The sequence below is a fragment of the Vulpes lagopus genome, chromosome 1 (genome assembly GCF_018345385.1).
Source record: "Vulpes lagopus strain Blue_001 chromosome 1, ASM1834538v1, whole genome shotgun sequence".
NCBI lineage: Eukaryota > Metazoa > Chordata > Mammalia > Carnivora > Canidae > Vulpes > Vulpes lagopus.
In genome coordinates, this window is record NC_054824.1 from 176,198,504 (window position 1) to 176,218,097 (window position 19,594).

The 19,594-nt window shown below is 46.9% G+C and overlaps 1 pseudogene; it reads left to right on the forward strand.

Moving 5' to 3' along the window:
• The first annotated feature begins 2,927 nt into the window (after positions 1-2,927).
• On the forward strand, positions 2,928-3,272 carry LOC121473094 (annotated as a pseudogene).
• Positions 3,273-19,594: the final 16,322 nt, after the last annotated feature.

The window sequence follows — 19,594 nt, forward strand, 5'->3', positions numbered from 1 at the left end:
CTCAGCGGTTTAGCGCCTGCCTATGGCCCAGGGTGCGATCCTGGAGTCCCGGGATCGAGTCCTACTTTGGGCTCCCTGCATGGAGCCTGCTTCTCCCTCTGCCTGTGTCTCGGCCTCTCTCTCTCTCTCTATGTCTATCATAAATAAATAAATAAATAGATAAATAAACAAATAAATAAATAAATAAATAATAAATAATAAATAAATCTTAAAAAAAAAAAAACCCGTCGAGACCCCTGCCGTGTCCCCTCAGTACCCACGCAGTGGACGACTTCCCTGGGAGTTGATTAGTCCCGTATCTGACTTAATCAACCACAAACCACGGGACTCGTGTGTTATGATAAAAATGGGCAGGCTGATGTCATCTCCGGTCCCTGGACGGTTCTACTGCGCTCAGACCTGCAGCTGACAGTGGTTCTGCTCACGTCACCACGGGCTTGGTCTCCAGAAGTGTCCCCTTTAAGGCCCCTCTTCCTGACTTTCACTTTCCCGAACCGACAGCTTGGATGGGCCCTGCCTGGTGCCCCCCTTTTGGGAGGGGGGAGGTGCCAGGGTAGCCTCGCTGAGAAGGGGAGGTCTGCCTGCGGCCTGTCCGCCACGACTAACAGGGGCACCCCCACACCGAGAGGGGCTCAGCCAGGGTACGCAGGGCCAGTCCTTCCCTAGGCGGGTGGCGGGTGCCGTGGGTTTAAAGGCAGGGAGATGACAGAAATCCCTGTTGCCCTGTGGCCTGGAGGGACCCAGTTTGGGAGTGAGGCAGGACCCAGACCCAAGCCATGGCCCTGCTGCTTCCCGGGCTGCCTCAGCCCCTCTGAGCCTCAGTTTCCCCTCTCTGTAAAAGGAGGATCTTTACTGTGCATGAGCCCCTGGCGTGTGGTAGACACCTGCTGCATGACACTGGCCGTGGCTTCCCGGGGCCAACAGCTTAATCTCACTCAGCTTTGGTTGTTTTTTTTTTTTTTTAATATTTTATTTATTTACTCATGAGAGACACACACAGAGAGGCAGAGACACAGGCAGAGGGAGAAGCAGGCTCCACGCAGGGAGCCCGATGTGGGACTTGATCCTGGGACTCCAGGATCATGCCTTGGGTTGAAGGCAGGCACTAAACCGTCGAGCCACCCAGGTGTCCCAGCTTTGATTCTTCATCTGTGAAAGCGAGATGTCAATATATTGTCCTCCGGGGGGGGTTACGTGAGGGTGAAGTGACGCGAGTAAAGTCGCCTGCCACGGGGCCTGGGGCTCAAAAGCGTGTGTCTAATCGACCCTGGGAGCCCGTCCCGGCGTGAGCCAGCAGGTAGGCAGGTGCGCTGAGGGGCAGACTACTGGAGGCCTCTACGCTGCAGAGGGCGGGCGCTCCTCCCTGGCCACTGGCTTAGTCAGTGAAGGGAAAGTGAGGGAGGGGAAGTGAGGGAAAGGACTTTCTGGGTACTTTTGCTGATTTCAGTTTTGGTTTCAGGATTGGAACCAACTTCAGGAACGCACCAGCTGACAGAGCTCATAACCAAGGGAGGGCCGCGGGGTGCCAGGCCAGAGGTTAGAGAAAAGTGCAGTCTCATGGCCTCTACTTCCCCTGCGGGAGAGATAGTTCTGCTTCTCCAGGTTCACCATTAGCCTTTCCATCTGCTGACTCATTCTCACACAGCTCCAGCCCCGGAAGGCTGAGCATGTGGAAGGAGGCCTATTAATAGCCTTTTCCTGGGACACTCATCCTGACTTTTCCTAAGACGGTTGGAACGCAAGCGCTGAGGCCCTACCCCTGGTTCTTCTCCCCACCCCGCCACCACTCCCCTCATGGAGACTGAGAAGGAAGAGTTCTGGGCACCGAGTAGTGCCCAGAAGGCTCTGGAGTTTCCTTTCTGTCACTTTCAGATTTGTTGGGATTTCAAAAGGGAGGCCTGTTGATTTTGGTCAGCGAGCAAGGCCGCAGGGGGGCTCTTTCTATAGTGATCCCGGAGGGTTCCACTAGGGGCCCCACATAGCTTGAGAGGGGAAGCTGCAACAAGAGGGAAGGAGGATATAGAACAAACCCCGGAAAGTGTCCTGAGGCCCAGTGGAGGGCAGAAAGCCTGCGCGGAGGGAAGCAGCTGGGCCAGTCAGCATGGCTGGGCTCGTGCGGGAAGAGTTTTGGGGGTCCCTGGGCTCCTGCCCACTCCGGGGTACAACTGAACCTGGCCTCCAGTCCACAGAGCAGAGAAGGCACCTGGACTGTATGCAGTGGGCGGCCATGGCGCCGGCCACTGCCTCCATGACCACAGCCCACACAGAACACCCTGCTCTGGGGCATCATCCACTACGGTAAAGAAGGACGGTCCAGTGGAAGAGAAGCCGTGACAGGACAGATTGAGGCCCCCTGAGCAGAGGTGAAGAGATACTAGGTGGTCCAGGTTCTTGGACATCACACTGGGGAAGTGGCCTGCACCGTCCCTATGGGGGCCTTGTGTACAGGTGGGTGAAGAAGGGGCAGCTTCATGTAGCACAGAGCACTGGTTTTTTGTTTTTGTTTTTTATTTCAGTTTTACTGCTTATAAGCTATGTGACCTTAGTCAAGAGGTGACCCTCTCTGGGCCTCAGTTTCCTCCACTGCATAAAGGTAGGATTAGGGGCCCCTGGGTGGCTCAATGGTTGAGCACCTGCCTTCAGTTCAGGTCGTGATCCCGGGATCCTGGGATCCAGTCCCACATCGGGCTCCTTGTAGGAGCCTGCTTCTCCCTCTGCCGGTGTCTCTGCCTCTCTCTCTGTGTCTCTCATGAATAAATAAACAAAATCTTAAAAAAAAAAAAAAAAAAAGATAGCATTAGACAAGATGAGTTCGAAGGTCTCTTCCAGTCTTGACCTTCATAGCTAACACCATGTGCCTATTCAGAAGATGTGGCTTGTACAGGACAAAAGAGAAAAACAACTAAGAGGAAGAAGGGTCGAGAACGACCCCTGGACGGGCCAATGCCCGCGTGCCGTTGTATGCCCACGTCCAGAGCTTACGTCCCGCCGCCGTCGCCACCATGCCCAGGAGAAAGGCTGAAGGGGATGCTAAAGGAGATAAAGCCAGGGTGAAGGATGAGCCACAGAGATCTGCAAGGTGATCCTGCAGACCTGCTCCTCCAAAGCCAGAGCCCAAGCCTAAAAAGGCCCCTGCAAAGAAGGGAGAGAAGGTACCCAAAGGGAAAAAGGGGAAAGCTGATGCTGGCAAGGATGGAAATAACCCTGCAGAAAATGGAGAGGCCCAAACACACCAGCCACAGAAAGCTGAAGGTGCTGGAGATGCCAAGTGAAGTGTGTGCATTTTTGGTAACTGTGTACTTCTGGTGACTGTACAGTTTGAAATACTATTTTTTATCAAGTTTTATAAAAATGCAGAATTTTGTTTTACTTTTTTTTTTTTTTTTTAAAGCTATGTTGTTAGCACACGGAACACTTCATTGTTGTTTTGGGGGAGGGCCATATATCACTAATAGAGTATCTCTGAAGCTAGATTGATAACAAGGGGCAAAAACACCTTTCCCTTCTAGTTTTGAGAAACTTCCTCTTGGCTCCCAGGAGGAGGGATTCCTTGATGTTGACAACACATGAGCCACCTTGGTGGTGTGGAAAAACTAAAATTCATTTTTTTTAATGTCCTCTTCTCCCTCTCTGCCTTCAACATAGACTTGACTCCCTTAAACCCAGAGACCTGCTGGAACCTGACCCCATGAAATGGTTCCCAATATGTCAGGCAACCTGGACTTTACAGTGTCACCGCTGAGATGGCGTCCCTCAAAAGAGTTCCTTTTTTTTAGCTTGTGGGTCTTCAGATTGATAATATTGCCATTTTCATTTCATTTCCTGAAAGTCAGGGTCGGCTTGTGAAAAGTTGTTAAACACCATGCTGAATGTGAACGGTCAGCCCTCACTCTAAACTTCCCTGGTCAGAGCACCGCATGAAGACTTCATTGGGTTTTATAGTGGCTTTCTGATTTTGGTAGGCCATTGAAGAATGGAGTTTGAAAGCTGTATACTGTTAATGATCGTCTGCCCATGTCCTGCCTGAAATACCATGATTACTTATGAAAAGTATCTTTAATAAAGCTGGAACTTTAATTTGGCTTGGAACAAAAAAAAAAAAAAAAAAGAAAGAAAGAAAAGAGAAAAACAGCTAAGAGAGTCCACAGGGGACCAAGAAGGGAGCCTTGGGGTTCTCTCCCTCTTTCCCTCTCTTATCCCTTTCATTAGAAAAGCCTCCCCTGGGACGCCTGGGTGGTGCAGCGGTTGAGCATCTGCCTTCAGTCCAGGGTGTGATCCCGGAGTCTTGGGATCGAATCCCACATTGGACTCCTGCATGGGATCTGCTTCTTCCTCTGCCTATGTCTCTGTCTCTCTCATGAATAAATAAATAACATCTTTAAAAAATAAAAAAGTTTAAAGAAAAGCCTCCCCTTGTCCCCTCCCGCCCCCCACTCGCTGGGGGTCCCTGCTGCAGGGGGAAGCAGAGTCCAGGGTGAAGCTTTTCTGGGCCTGAGAGGAGCCTCCACCATCAGGCTCCAGCTGAGGCTGCTCCTCCTCCATCCCTGCTCTAAGCCTCCAGGGCTTCCCTTTTTTCTTGGGGCTCTACCTCCTGGGGGGGTGGCCTGGGAGGACCCTGAAGGAAGGGATTGTGGGCAACGAGCAGGAAGCTTGGCCTGCTGGGACAGGGGTGCTGGGAAGAGAGGCAGAGAAGGGGGGAGGCCTTGACAGAGAAGGTAGGTGCTCCCCTCACTTCACCCCCAACACCAGCAAGACCTGCGTGGCCCCAAATATCCTCTGCTTTCTTCTGTCCATCTTTAAAGTGACCAAACCTGCCGTTTCTGCTCAGGATGGGGTTGGGGACGTTCACACAGCCCTTAGCCTGTTGCTTCACTAGCCCTGGCAACGGGGAGGTTGCAGTCACCCTGTTGGGGGACAGAAAATTGACTGTTGGGGGTGCGAAGAGCCCTGGCCCAGCTCCAGGATACTACTACATCATTTCGGGGGGGAATCCAGGCAGGGACAAGCCTCCCCTGCCCCCCTGAGCTCGGCAAGAAGGGAAGATGGAAACAGCTGACATGATTTCCCGGCTGGCGCTCCCGCCCGCACGTCTGTCTAACAGTTGCTCAAGCCCCCAGAAGCCACCTTGCACACGGCCCCTGGATCCAGATTTCCGCAAAGCAGTGCCAGGGAACCATGGGGGAAGGGAGGGGCATCTGGCTAATGAACTCGCTTTGAGCCAAGAGGGAGTTTTGGGTTTGAAAATGGAGTGTCTTTTGCTCTGTGACTATTTCTCTGGCATTCACTTGCCGCCTGTGAAAGAGAGGCTTTTGGCCAAAGAGCAGGTCTTCCTGGAACAAATAGACCAGTGAGAACTAACCCAGCACAAAGAAAGAGTATTTTTCCTTTTCGGCAGGGTATCCACAATTACAATAAACATGTAGCGAGCACCAGCTGGAGGGGAGCCATGTGCTAGGAGGACAGATTCCGGAATCAGACTGGCTGGTTCCAATGAGGACCCTCTGACTGCAGGTGTGACGTGGCCTCGACTTCCTCATCTGTAAATGGAGGTAAGGGTGAGGCTTAGACTGAGGGTCTTTTTTTTTTTTTGAATAAAGCAGTCGGAACTGTACCTGGTACATGGTGAATGCTCAGTGGCTATTTAACTATTGTGATGCTAATTCTGATAACTGGATCAGCAGTTACTAGATATAACTGATATATTGAGAACTATTATCATTTTATTACAGACATTTAGGACCTTCACTTCTACTGTTAAGGACATTTATAATCTAGTTAAATGGATAAGCAACAAGCACATGCAAATTTAGGTGATAAATAACACTTTAAATAATCTAGTACAGCGGCACACAAATGGGGTATAGGATTGATGGCCAAATGGGTGGTACTGCTTCCTGAAAGGCCAGACTGGTCCTGCTGGGCCCACAGTCCATTTCTAGATGGCCAAGACTTTCTTCCCTCCATCCTGTGGAAGGGACAGACTGATGGAGACTACACAATCCACCACCAGACCACAGGTGCTTGGATGGGGGATGAAGACTTGGCCTAGTGACGGGCCCTACCATTGGCCAACCAGGGATTGGGCCCATGGAGAAAACGAGACACAGGCTGAGGGAGAAAAAGCTGAAAAGGACATCCTGAGGTAGAAGCGAGGACATGGGGACACGTGTACCCCGACATTACAAGAACACAACAGTGACTGAGAGGCTGCCATTCACAGAGATGGGACCCGAGGTGACACAGATCAGAAAACAGCACGCAGAGGCAACCAGGAGGCTCCTGAGGAGAGATGAGAAGGAGCAACCCTGGGAACTGCCTCAGGAACTTCTGAACGACCTTCTAAAGGAACTTAAGTCAGTCTGACTCTTGGGACCGGGAAAGTGGGGCTGTAGTTCGGAGGAGGAAGGGACCACGGGGCTGTATTAGCCTGAGGAGAGGACACAGGTTCTTGTCTGGGAGGCCAGGAGGACGTTAAAGGGGCAGAGGGGCTGGAGGAAGGAGCACCCAGAGGACAGTCATGGTGCTGGAAAGGCATGAGGAGTATCTGAGGAGATGCGAGTAGACTGGTTGGTTGGAGCCAATGATTGGGTCAGAATTTGGAAATATTCAGAAAGATTACTCGTTGTATCAGGATGATATCAATGGCCACTATCAATGGAAATCCAACCAAACTCAATAAATTCTAATGGGAACAGACTGGTTCGAGTTTGGGAAAAGTCAGCAGGTGCAGCAGACTTCAGTAGAAGCCCAATCCAGGGTTCAAAGGCCACACAGCAAGGACCTTGCATTTATGCCTTTTTTGAAGGAAGCATCATCCTAGACCCACTGGCCTGGCTTTAGGTCAATCTGCCAAATGACCAGTGTGCCAAATACATCATTTAAGAAATATTCTTTTTTAAAAGCAGTCAATGAAAATGCATATATTTTTAATTTGATTCAGAAACTGGCTTTTAGCTAATTGACTTTCAGAAAATTGTTTTTAGGCAAATTGCCCTGCTTTCAGCTATTCTTGGAAATGCAGATGGCTGGTATCAGCCCCTAGGCTATTCGCTTCTCTATTCAGTTTCCAGAGGAGAAAGAGCCTCTGTGCCCCGGTCTGACCAGCACAAGTCCTGCGGTCCACTTTGGTGGGTCAGCTGGGCTCACATGCCATCCCTTGAGCCAATGACACTGGCCTGGAGAGTGTGCTGGCTGGTGTGGACCTAGTTCAGAGGCTTTTAATGAAGCAGTCACTAGGGCCAGGGTGATGGCTTATGCCAGTTGAGCCCAGCGCTTGAGGCAAGGGGTAGATAAAATCATACTAGGGTGCATGACTGGGAGACTTGATGGAAAGACCTTGGAGGTCACAGGTGTTGAGAAGGCAATAAGCAACACTGCTTACAGCTGGGGACAGTCTTGAGCAGCCAGCCAAAGGGATCCGACTTCATTCTCTCGACAGCAAGGTGAAATGGGAGACTCTCAGATCTGTGACATAACCTCATGAGGTGGTATTTTAGGAAGATAAGTGTGACTTTAAAATGGATAGGAGGAGCGGCCAGTCGGGCAAGCCGGGGTGGGGGTTATTATAGAATGTGAGAGGCTGGGCAGTAAGGACTGAACTATGAGCCAGGGAACCAGAGTGAGAAGGGAAAGGGGGGGGGGCACTAGAAAGAATCCCAAAAGAGGAAGTAATAGGAATTTATGTCATATTAGACACTAAGGAAGTGGGTGGATGGTGGTCAAGGGAGGAGTAAAAAATGACCCCAATGCCTCTGGCCTGGGTGAAAATTCAGAGTATCTACCCCACTCTTTAACTGCCTTCTCTGAAAGCCATCCCCTCACTCACAGGAAAGGGTCCTTGTCCTGGCACCCCATGGTGTGGGCAGCCTGGCACTCTTCCCACTTCTGGGAATGGACCCCTCCCTCCTTCTGGGCACCCCCACTCCCCACCCCTCCATGGTTATCGTGAAGCCGCCGTGCCAATGCACAACCCTGTCTAGGGGCACCTGACCCAAGATGGGCCAATGAGAATTCTTCCTCAACTTGGCAGTAGAACTGAAATTAGATGTCTGTCTCTCTCTGGGAGGTTAAGATGGGATTGGCACAGCTGGTGACGTGCTACTGGCCTCATTCTTCCACATGGGCCAAGGAGCAGAGGAAGCCAGTGTGCACGATACGGAGAATGTAACAGATGGCAGGTATGGGGTCCGAGGGTGAGCCCCAGAGCAGCTGCCAGGAGCCCTGAAGGCTGTCAGCTCTCTGCATGTACTTCCTGTTCGTGGGTCTTGCCAGACACCCTCTGGCTTCTCCATATACAATTTAAGCAACTATTTCTGAAGTGAGGAAGCTGGGAATAGTTGCTGATTCTAAAGAGAAATTTTTTCATGTTGGGACGTATTTGTATTACCAGTGAATTCATTGTAGGTATTCAAGCTGGACCGTCACTTAGAGATGTCATAAGGGAATGCCAACACTTGGTGAGAAGACTCTTAAGAAGGAGGCCATGGGACAGGGTGAGAGCTCCCAGAGAGAAAGACCGGATAGAAGTTCAGAGGAAACTTGCAGAGATTTATAGATTAGAAGGTGTAAGGGGACCCGGCAGAGAGAGAGAGTGATTTACCAGAGAGCTAGGGGAGCGGAGATGGAACGTCCAAAGAATCCAAGGGAGGGGCCGATTCAAGGATCTTAACCAGCAAGGAAATATGGGGCACTTCGGGCAGGCTGTGGAGTTGACTGATTCAGCAGCTCGGTGATGTTACTGGGAACCACGTTCTGTCCACTTCTCTGCTCTGCCGCACTGGGCACCCACTGGGCACCGGCTCCAACCAAGAGTTGACTCCTCCCTTGGCTGAGTAACCAGAATGGTGGAAGAGAGTGACCTGCTCTTTAGCTGAGGACACTAAGCTTCTCTCTGCAATCCGACTGGGCCACTTTAGATCATGTGCACACCCCCAGCCCAGTAAGACTCACCAGATAAAATGCCTGATTGGCTTAGACCAACTGGGAGCGGCTTCTTAAACCAGGGGGTGGGGGAGGGAGGGGGTGGGATCAGCATCCCCTGAAGCCTCTGACACTGTAGTGTCTGGCTGCTGGACCCAAGGCTCCAGGGAACTTACTGGGGGTGCTGTTGGGGAGGACGAAGGGGGATCAGAAGCATTGGAGGCAGTGAAGAGCCACAAGGTCCACAAGGCCTGTTTGCACTGGCCCTGCCTCACTTTGCTTTTTCTCTGTGTGCTTTGTAAAGTTCCCCGAATGTACTAGGTTCCTTTCTCCCTCATGTTCTTCTCATACGCTGATCCCTCTGTGGGGAATAGTCTCTATATTTGTGGCCTAATTCCTATTCCTGTAGCAAGTCTCACTTAACTGACATTCGTAAAGAGAACTGTCCAATCCTCCTAAACTAAATGAACCCCCCTCCCACTTGTGTCCCTATTGGAATCTAATTTCAAGTTGTAATTATGCTTATATTGTGTTCATTTGTCGCTCTGTGGGGGCGGAGGCCGTGTTTGTTCCGCTCACCAATGAGTCCTGAGAGGTTGGCACACAGCGGATGCTCAAGAAATATCTAATGAATGGATGAATTAGATAGTTTACCCACTTCTTTTTCTCACACCTGAGACATCTTTGGAGTTTACTTGAGTGTAAATATTTCTACAAAACAATATCTCTTCTAAAAGAATGATGACTTTAAATGATTGTAAATAACTAGGGATGTTTGAAAGCTTACGGAGTCCAAGCAATGGAACCTTTTATTTTTATTTTTTTAAATTATTTTTTGGAACCTTTTTTTTAAATCATATACTCTTGTCATGTTCTAGTAATTATGCTTCATGTCAGTTATATAAATAAAGAAAAGGCAAGAAAAATATTGAGCAAGTCCAATGCTGTTTTTTTCCACTCCCTACTTCATGAGTTAATTGCATTATCAAACATTTATTGAAAGCCTCCTCTGCTCCTGCCATTGGGCTGGGCTCTAAGACTTGGTCCTGTGTCATGAAAGTTTACATCAGGATCATTGTATCTGCTAAGGCAGGAATTGAATGAATACATCTTAAGAACCAACCCCCCCTTTTTTTTTTACTACAAATTTGAAACAATAAGTTTTTCTGGTTAACCTTTAGATAATCCAATTAACTTTTATTACCAGGACATTCTAGCCTGCTTTGCTAGTCAGAGTTTCTACACAAGAGGAGTTTAAGGGTCAGCAGTCTGTTAGGAAGGGATGCTGGAAGCTTGTCTTGCAATCATGTTTACACAGCAAGTACGCTGTTTCTGCTCAGATTGTATGGCTATTTGGCATGGCTAGAGGCAGCATTGGAAATTATAGGATAATTAAATCACTGCCTCCTCCCAACCACCCCATGGAGCTGCCATTGATCCCAGTTAACTGAAGCATAATTGTATTTTGTTTATTAGACTTTCAGATATCTCGGGCTTCAAAATGCACTGAGATCTCGAAAAGAAACTTTCTTTTTTTTTAAAGATTTTATTTATTTATTCATGAGAGACACAGAAAGATAGAGAGGCAGAGACACAGGCAGAGGGAGGAGCAGGCTCCATGCAGGGAGCCCGACGTGGGACTCGATTCCAGGTCTCTAGGATCACACCCTGAGCCAAAGGCAGGCGCCAAACCGCTGAGCCACCAGGGCTGCCCAAAAAGAAACTTTCAAAGGGAGGAAGTAACAGTGGTCTTCTCTGATAAGTTGTTTATCAATTAATTTCCTTTTGCCCTATCCTTGTCTCCCAGAGGGAGAAATGGGTGAGAAATTGACTCTCAGGGTTGATGTCCATAACGGGCTTTCAGATAGAGAATATTTAGGAGGTGGGGGAGTTTTTGACCTTAAAAAGCACTTATCACGGGACCAGACGCAGGGCTAAATGTTTCCGTCCTCATCTTTGGAGCTGGCCCAATACCATTAGGAGGTATATTTTATCATCTTGCCATTTTCCAAAATTGTTTGCAGATGAGGACAAGAGCAGAGAGCCATTCAGTCATTTGCCCAAGATCACACAACTGGATTTTATTTTATTTTATTAAAATATTTTATTTAAAAAAAAAAAATTTTTATTTTTATTCATGAGACAGAGAGAGAGAGAGGCAGAGACACAGGCAGAGGGAGAAACAAGCTCCATGCAGGTCTCCAGGATCACATCCTGAGTCAAAAGCAGGTGCTAAACCACTGAGCCACCCAGGGATCCCACAACTGGATTTTAAACCTAAGTGCACCTGGCTTGGAAGGGGAGCCTCTGAGAAACCAGAGAGCTGAGCTTTCAGAGTCTTGTACTTGTAAGGCCCTGTGCCTAGTTCTGTGTCATAATTTTATGTTCTTTTTCTTTTCTTTTCTTTTTTTCCTTTCTTTTCTTTTCTTTCTTTTCTTTTCTTTAAGATTCATTTATTCATTTGAGAGAGAGAGAGAGCATGAGTGGAAAGGAAAGGCAGAAGGAAAGGGATTAAAATCGGTAAAATTATCGAAACATTCCATACTCCCCACTGAGCAAGAAAACTGGTATGGGACTCGATCCCAAGACCCTGAGATCATGACCTGAGCTCAAGGCAGGCATCATTTAAACACTGAGCCACACAGGCACCCTTATGTTCTTTCTCTTAAAGAGGCCCCCAAACTGTGTTGGCTGTAGTCCCCATAAAATCTGGATTCCTCCTGGCTTGACAGCAGAGCCTTCATCCTTAATCTCCAAAGCATGGTTCCCGATCTATCATAAATGATGACCTGAATGACAGGAACTGTCTTATTTCCAGTGCAAAGTAGGTGCTCAATTCAACTTAGCTAGAATGGAAGATGACTGAAGAAATGTCCTACTTGGAAGTCATGCTGTAGATGGATCACCATTGTAAGGGGTGGGCCAAAAAGCTGGGAAGCCAGAGCACCTCGTGAGCCCTTAAAAGGAACAGGTTCTTCCCCGACATAGGGCACAGAGTAGGGGCTGAGCTTCGCCCCGTGTGAAAGAGTGACGGCATCCTTCTGCGTACCATTTTACTCTTGGCAAACCAGGGAGGATGCCATGTGGGTGAATTTGCGGGGACTTCCTCTTTGCAGGCACTTCCATGAGAGACACCTCATTTCACTGGGCTTATCCAATTAACAAAGGGAGACAAACAAATTAAAAGGAAGTCCCCGAGGTGGCTGAGACGCAGTGTGCCTAAGTGGATAAACAACATAATTGGAATCGCCTACCCTGATGAAAGCCCTGCCCAGGGCTGGCTGTGAACGAGTAGTTCTAGTTTTGCAAGAGTGTGCTAGCGTCGTTTCAAGGAAAGGCTAAGAGGAAATGTGTTTAAAATGTGTTTAAAACAAGTTTTTGGTTAGACATGCAGATGGTGAGGATTGATACATATTGGAAGTAACTATTGAAGGAAGTCGGAGAGCCGTATATGTCTTCATGCCGGCATGTAAGCTTGTCTCCAAGACAAGACTGGAAATTCCAGCATCCTAATGGGATCCATTTACCCCAAGATCACCCTGAACTGTGTGCCAGAATGAGAAGATTCTAGAGGGTGGACTGCTCTTGAGAACAACAGTAGTGTTTCCCAGGATCACCTGTGATTTTCTGGTGACCTCTGCCCACTGGTTTCATGTGAGAGTGCTCGCCTGACTCAGAGGAATTTGGCCCCCGTGGGTCTTGATACCTTGCGTACTAAAGAAACAGGGGTCCCTGGGTGGCTCAGTGGTTTGGCGACTGCCTTCAGCCCAGGGTGTGATCCTAGAGACCTGGGATTGAGTCCCACGTCGGGCTCCCTGCATGGAGCCTGCTTCTACCTCTGCCTGTGTCTCTGCCTCTCTTTCTCTCTCTCTCTCTCTGTGTCTTTCGTAAATAAATAAATAGAAACTTTAAAAAATAAGCAAACAAACTACTTGGTCTTATATCAATTAAAGCTACAAACTGCTTGCCCTTAAAAAAAAAACAACAACCTACTTGCCTTTGCCTTTAAAGGAAGGATTAGCAAAATCACAAACTATCAGATACTTGGGCTGCTCACAATTCAGTTTTAGGAACTTCTTGTCTTGTTAAAAAGTATCATGACTTAAAAATAGGTGACTTTCTACACAGATCAATCAACAAATTTCATGCAACTCCACTTAAATATTTTAAAGAGAAGATGATGAAGAGTGATAAGGTCATGAGACAGCCACTTTCCTTTCCCTATTCATACACATTATGAACGTTCAGATATATCTGTGGTCGTTAAAAGTATGCACCAGATGGGGTGCCTGGGTGGCTCAGTGGTTGGGCATCCACCTTTGGCTCAGGCCATGATCCCGGTGTCCTGGGGTCAAGTCCCACATTGGGTTCCCTGCGAGGAGCCTGCTTCTCCCTCTGCTTATTTCTCTACCTCTCTCTGTGTCTCTCATGAATAAATAAATAAAATCTTAAAAAAAAAAAAAAAAAGTATGCACCAGAAATTCCACCTCTAGGTAATCATCTAAGTGAAATGAAGACCTAGGTTCACTCAAACACCGAATATTTACAGCACTTTGAGTCATCATCATCAGAAGCTGGAAGCCACTCAAATGTCCCACAGCCCGGAAATGAATAAAGAAACCATGGCACATTCATGCAGTGGAATGCCGGTCAGCAGTAAAAGGGAAGGAACCGTTGGCCCAGGCGACAACACGGATGGATCTTACGGACGTTACGCTGAGTGAAAGAAGCCAGACTCCAAAGGCTGCATACTCTATGATTCCATTTGTATAATATCTAGGAAAGATGAAATAATAATTGGTGCCAGGGATTAGAAGACAGAGGAGATATGACTGCACAGAGGCAGCATTTGGGAAAAATTAGTCTATGAACTAAAAAATGAAATAAAGTAAGCGAGTGTTACGTAAGCACAAGTATAGACAGATTGAAGGGACATCAGAGAAAGCTAGAATGAAGTATGTATTGTTCATTAATTTTGCTAAAGCTGGCATTTTCAAATCCTTGGGGGGAAGATGCATTATGTAGTAAATGGTGTCGGGAAAACTGGTCTTTATCATTCTAAAAGATACCTGCTTAAATCAAAACAAATTCTAAAAGGATTAAAGACTTAAGTGGCAACAACAACAAAAAAAGGAGACTGGCAGAGGAAAATACAGATGTTTAAAATTAATCTTAGAGTGAGGAAGGACTTTTTAAGGATGATTCAAAAGATAGAAACCAGAAAGGGAAAAAAAATTGCTTTGACTGGATAGAACATCTTAAAAACTCAGTACAACAAAGAATAATTATAAACAAGTCAATAGGCAAATGACAAAGTGGGAAAAACATCTGCAACATGGATAATGGGTGAAGATATGTGTAGTGGCTGCTGGGATGTGCCAATCAGGTCCTACCTTCAGTGTTGAGGTCAACCCCCCAGTTGTCAGGTCAGGTGTGTGGGTGTCTTCGGAGCTCACAGCTGGGCTCCTCTTCTCCTCAACTATTCACACCCAAGAAGAGTCACTCTACCTGGTCATCCCCAATCCCTGGGGATAACCCTAATCCAGTGACCTGTCACTAAAGGGTTATAAAAGCCCCCCCCCTTGCCTCAATGCAGATCTATGAAGGGTCTGCTCCATTAGCTCCACAGCTCTCCACGGAATCAGCTGACTGAGGTTTTTTGCCCAATCTTGCTTTTTTTCACTCCTTCTTAGGTATTGATCCCAAGAGCACTCCCCATGAGAATTTGTCTGAGTCTATTTCTGGAGAACTCAACCTAAGATAATATCCTTAATATGTAAAGAACATTAATGAATCAACAATAAAATTTAAAAATTGGCAAAAGACAAAAACAGCCCATTTCGGTATGCATCATAATTAAAATTACCTGTACCTTTTGTCACAGAAAGTGCTCTTCTGGAATTTGTCATAGAGAAATACTCTCACAAGTATTTAAGCTGTATGGTCAAGGATGCCCATGGGAGCATTGTTTATAATAGGGAAAGACTCAAAACAATCTTAATGTCCATCAATTTGTTAATAAGTGTCATACTATGTAGTTATTAAAAATGATGATTTAGATATTTATAAACATGAAACAATATTTAACATTCAAACATATTCCTTAAAATACACTCTATAAAATAGCTTGCACAATGTATAGCATATATATAAAACAGAAAAACAGCTTGAAAGGGCATAGAAAAAATTTTAGTAGTGAATATATTAAGGATTATAGGGAATGTTTATTTTCTTCCTCGTAGTTTGCTATATTTTCTTTAAAAAAAATATAATGAGCATTGCTTACATAACCAGAAGAAAAATAAAAAGATACAATTGGGTAAGCCTTTTTCTTTTAAAGATTTTATTTATTTATTCATGAGAGACACAGAGAGAGAGGCAGACACAGAAGCAGGCTCCCCGCAGGGAGTATGATGTGGGACTCAATCCCAGGACCTTGGAATCACAACCTGAGCTGAAGGCAGACGCTCAACCACTGAGCCACCCAGGTGTCCCTAGATAAGTCTTTAGAATGAAATTCAGCATCCTGATTAAATCTCAAGCATATTTTCATTTTATTTCTAATTGTTTCAATTAAAGCAAAATAATTAACTTCAAAATTAACCTTAATAGCCATCTACAAACAAAATCTTAATTTACAGTTTCACTGTTCCTATTAATCCATGAGAGTCACATACTGCCTGTGTTGGACACCTACTGTTTCTATATGCGCTTTGCCTGAGCATTTCCTAGTCTCCTTGTTCAGGTAAGGGGGCCTGGTTTGCCCTTAGGGAGCCCTCCTTCCCTCTCCTGAGGCCATGAGGGTCTGTGAGGCTGGCCCCACAACCCCTGTGGAGGAGCACATAATCTGTCGACACTTTCCTTCTCTCTGGCCACGAGGCATTCAGGAGACACGTATGTCCCAAGTGTATTCATGAGAGTCAACCGCAGAACTTCTGTTGCCAAGTTCTTGGAAATTGGAAAAGCAATGTTCTCTCTTTTCTTGAAAGATTTTTTTATTTATTTAAGAGAGAGAACATGAGCAGAGTGAGGGGCAGAGGGAGAAACAGACTCCCTGCTGAGCCTGGAGTCCCAACAGGCTTCAAGATCATGACCTGAGCCAAAGGCAGATGCTTAACCGACGGAGCCACCCAGGCACCCCAAGCAACACTATGTCTTAACTGGGGTTGCTAAGTTGATCAAAAATAAGCTTGGAGAAATGCTGCTGAGTATGAGTATGAAACCAACACAACAAAGCAGAGCAGAGAGATGGAGAAAGACACATTTCTGAGGACAGTGTTGGTGCCTTTCAATCCAGGTGTGCACAAAGATTCATCTCTGGACTTTTCAGTTACTCAAACCAATGCATCCTCCATTTTTGCCTAAGACTGTTTGAGTTGGACATCGTTTGTATCTCGATGATGTGGATGTACAGCATACATCCTGCTAAAGCTCCATGGAAAGCAAAATTGTCCTCATTTGTCCAACCTTTCAATCATTCCATTACAATATATTGAGCACTGTCAGCTCGGGCTGCCATAACCAAATTCCACAGACTGGGTGGCTTAAACAACAAAAATGTATCTCAGAGCTCTAGAGGCTGGAAGTCCAAGATCAAGTTGCCAGCAAGATAGGCTTCATTCTCAGGTCTCCTGGCTTGCAGGTGCCGCCATCTTGTGCTCACCTGTCTTCTGTGTGCATGCTGAGACAGAAAGCAAGCTCTCTGGTGTCTCTTCTCATAAGGGCACCAATCCCATCATAAAAGCCCCACACTTGTGACCTCATCTAACCCCAATGATCTCTCAAAGGCCCTATCTCCAAATACCATCATATTGGGGGTTAGGGCTCCAACATATGAACTTTGAGGGGGACAAGACGTCCAGTCCCTAACAAACACCTAGGACCCACAATATGCCAGCCACTCTGCTAATTCTAGGAACACAGGGGAGAATGGCACAATCTCTGCCCTTACCAGGAGGGCTACACTCAGTGGGAACTCAACCCCGGAGAGGGATCCTTGGGAGTGCTTGAGTTTCTTCCTGAGAACTTGCCAGCTGCCTCTAAGAAGAATGTGGGCCAGCATTTTTCTTTCTCTTTGGACACTCCTTCCTGCTGGAGAAGTAACATCTGCCTTCTCTTTGACTCTCTGGTATTCTTCTTTAGACTCTTCCACTTGTCTCTCAAGTCAAAAAGGCCACAGCTGCCCCCACCTGGGGTGGGCAGGCGGGTAGCGCTTTTGGTGGTGACACAAATGCTCTTTTGCCCTGGTGTCCGTCATGCTGCTTGTGCTCTCTTCTTGCTGCTTGGACATGCCTCTCTGCTGGACACAGTGAAATCCGGACTCGGGGGTGACTTATGGGAAAAGGATAAAGAGAAAAAAAGCTGCCTCATGCCTAAATCAAAGGGGTTCTGCATGAGTTCCGTCCAGCCTGGACCATGGACTCCACATTGGGGCTTAGGGCATGTGTCTCAGAGTCAGTCTTTGCAATCAGCTATTGTCCTCTGAGAGTGGATTTCCTTTGAGGACCTCATGGTGAGGAGTTGCTGGCCAGAGCCCAGGATCTGGGCCTTCCTGGGTTCTCTGGCCAAATGCTACCTTTATTTCATTGCCATTCTCAACCCACAGATGTGTACAAGACCTTCTAAGGAAATACTCAGAATAAGAAGAGCTGAGTGTAGCTCAACTGGACAGTTCTCAGGAGTCCTTTTTAGAGAATTTTTGAGCTTGTAGATCACATCTCCAGAAGGGGAAAATAAGCATCCTCAGCAGATTCCATTAGAATAAGGGTAACCCAATGAAGTCATGTCTGGTAATTATAGAATTATCCTAATTATTTTTTAACGTATTCAAGGCTTGAGAACACTGGCATTCTCATTACACAGTATAAACTTTCTGAACCAAACCCAAGCACTACCTGGAAAAACTGCACACATGAGCAGTGAGCCCCCCGGCACACCTGGAGATTGAGTGCCCTAAATGCAGCTAAATGATAGACTGTCAACTTTATAGGGCTACCTACTGACTTTTTTTCTTTCTTCTCAATCTTGGAAAATCATGGAATTCACCAACCTCTTAATCCAGTAGTTCTTCTGGTGTGAACATCAGGATCTTGTGGGCAGCTCTTGCAAACATCACTCGTCCAGCCTCTACTTCTAGAGGCTGCTTTGGGAGGTCTAGGGTGGGGCCCCACTCTCTGAATAATCACGGTTTAGTCCTTCAATTAGCAGATGGGGAACTAAGGCCCAGAGAGATAAAGCAATTTGTCTAAGGTGACAATAACCATCTGCCAAAGAGCCAGGCCTAGCACTCGAGTTTCCTGACTCTGACCCAGTGTTCTTTTTACTATACAAGTCAAAGTACAAAGAAATAGGTATTCTTACTCAAACTGCTAGTTATCCTCAATTACCCATGTGCCTACCTTGAAGAATGGAGTGTGGCTCCAGTCTGTGCTCAGGAACACTGCTCAGTGATTTATACCACTGCCAAACAGACAAACCTGCCATTTGGGTAACAGCTGCCAGACATATCTGTCCTTCATTTTCAAAAACAAGGCCACTTGCCCTTTGTATTCCACTGTAGTAGACAAGATAGGGAAATGTGTGACACATGTCTCCCTCTGTTTGCTGCACATTGACTCTTAATGCCCTGTGGTTTGTGGTTGTGGTTGCTTGTTTACAAACCCTGGGGCTCGAAGTCATGGTCAGCCCAAAGCCTCTGCTATAGCTTCCCAGAGGGGCTTCTCTGCCGCTGTCCTTTGTCATCTTTTCTCCCAAAGCCACTGAATTTGAATGTGAGCATTTTCAATGAAGGCAGTAGATGGACCCTACAATGTCAATCAAGAACTAAGTATCTGTTGAGAGATGGTGCCTACCCAGCATCACATTTATGTTTAACTCATCCTGTAGTTAGAAGGCATTTCAGGATGTTGGGGAAAAGGAAATACAAGCTGCTTCAGAGCTCCCTTTTGGAAAAAGAAGTCCCGTTTACTCATAGCACACCTGAAAGAATACCAAAATGTATTGCTCCTGGAGGAAAACATTCTTCGGATATTTTGGAAAACATCTACCCAAACTCTCTCTACGCCCGGCCTGTCTGTAGGAGCTGAGCCACACGCCACTATCATCCATCTCAAAAGTGTTACCTTGTTTAGCAGAAATCTGGCGACAACAAGTCCTGGACACTTGGACTTGTCACCCATTCCAACCACCTGTGTTTTACAGTTGAGGAAATCTAGAGACTGAGTGATTAAAGCTCAGCCAAGGTCACTCACACGGAGTTCAGAGTACAACCAGAGCAGAAGGAAAACTTGCTGGGTTTCTAGAATCAAAGGACACTATGACTGGAAAGGATTTCAAGAGGTCATTCGGTTCACTTGCTTCGCTGCAGGTGAACAATGAAACCGTCCAAGACTAATGACTGTCTGGGGGCAAAGGCTTCAGAATGCCTCCAACTGCTTGGTCCCCGCAGTTCCTCCTTAAGTCTCACCAAACTCTCTCTTGCTGTTACTCTTTCTACCTTCCCAACCAGTGTTTAATGGAGAGAGCAGTGCTTCTTGCCTGCGAGGCCTCACTTGGCCGATTGAAGAGTCGGCTCTGGGGAAGTCTTGAAAGACCCACTTGGAGAGGCTCTGTGGGAAACTCCAGCAGGCAGAGGCAGGCTGTTCTGTATTTTTGGCTCTTTTGTGCTCTGCCTGAA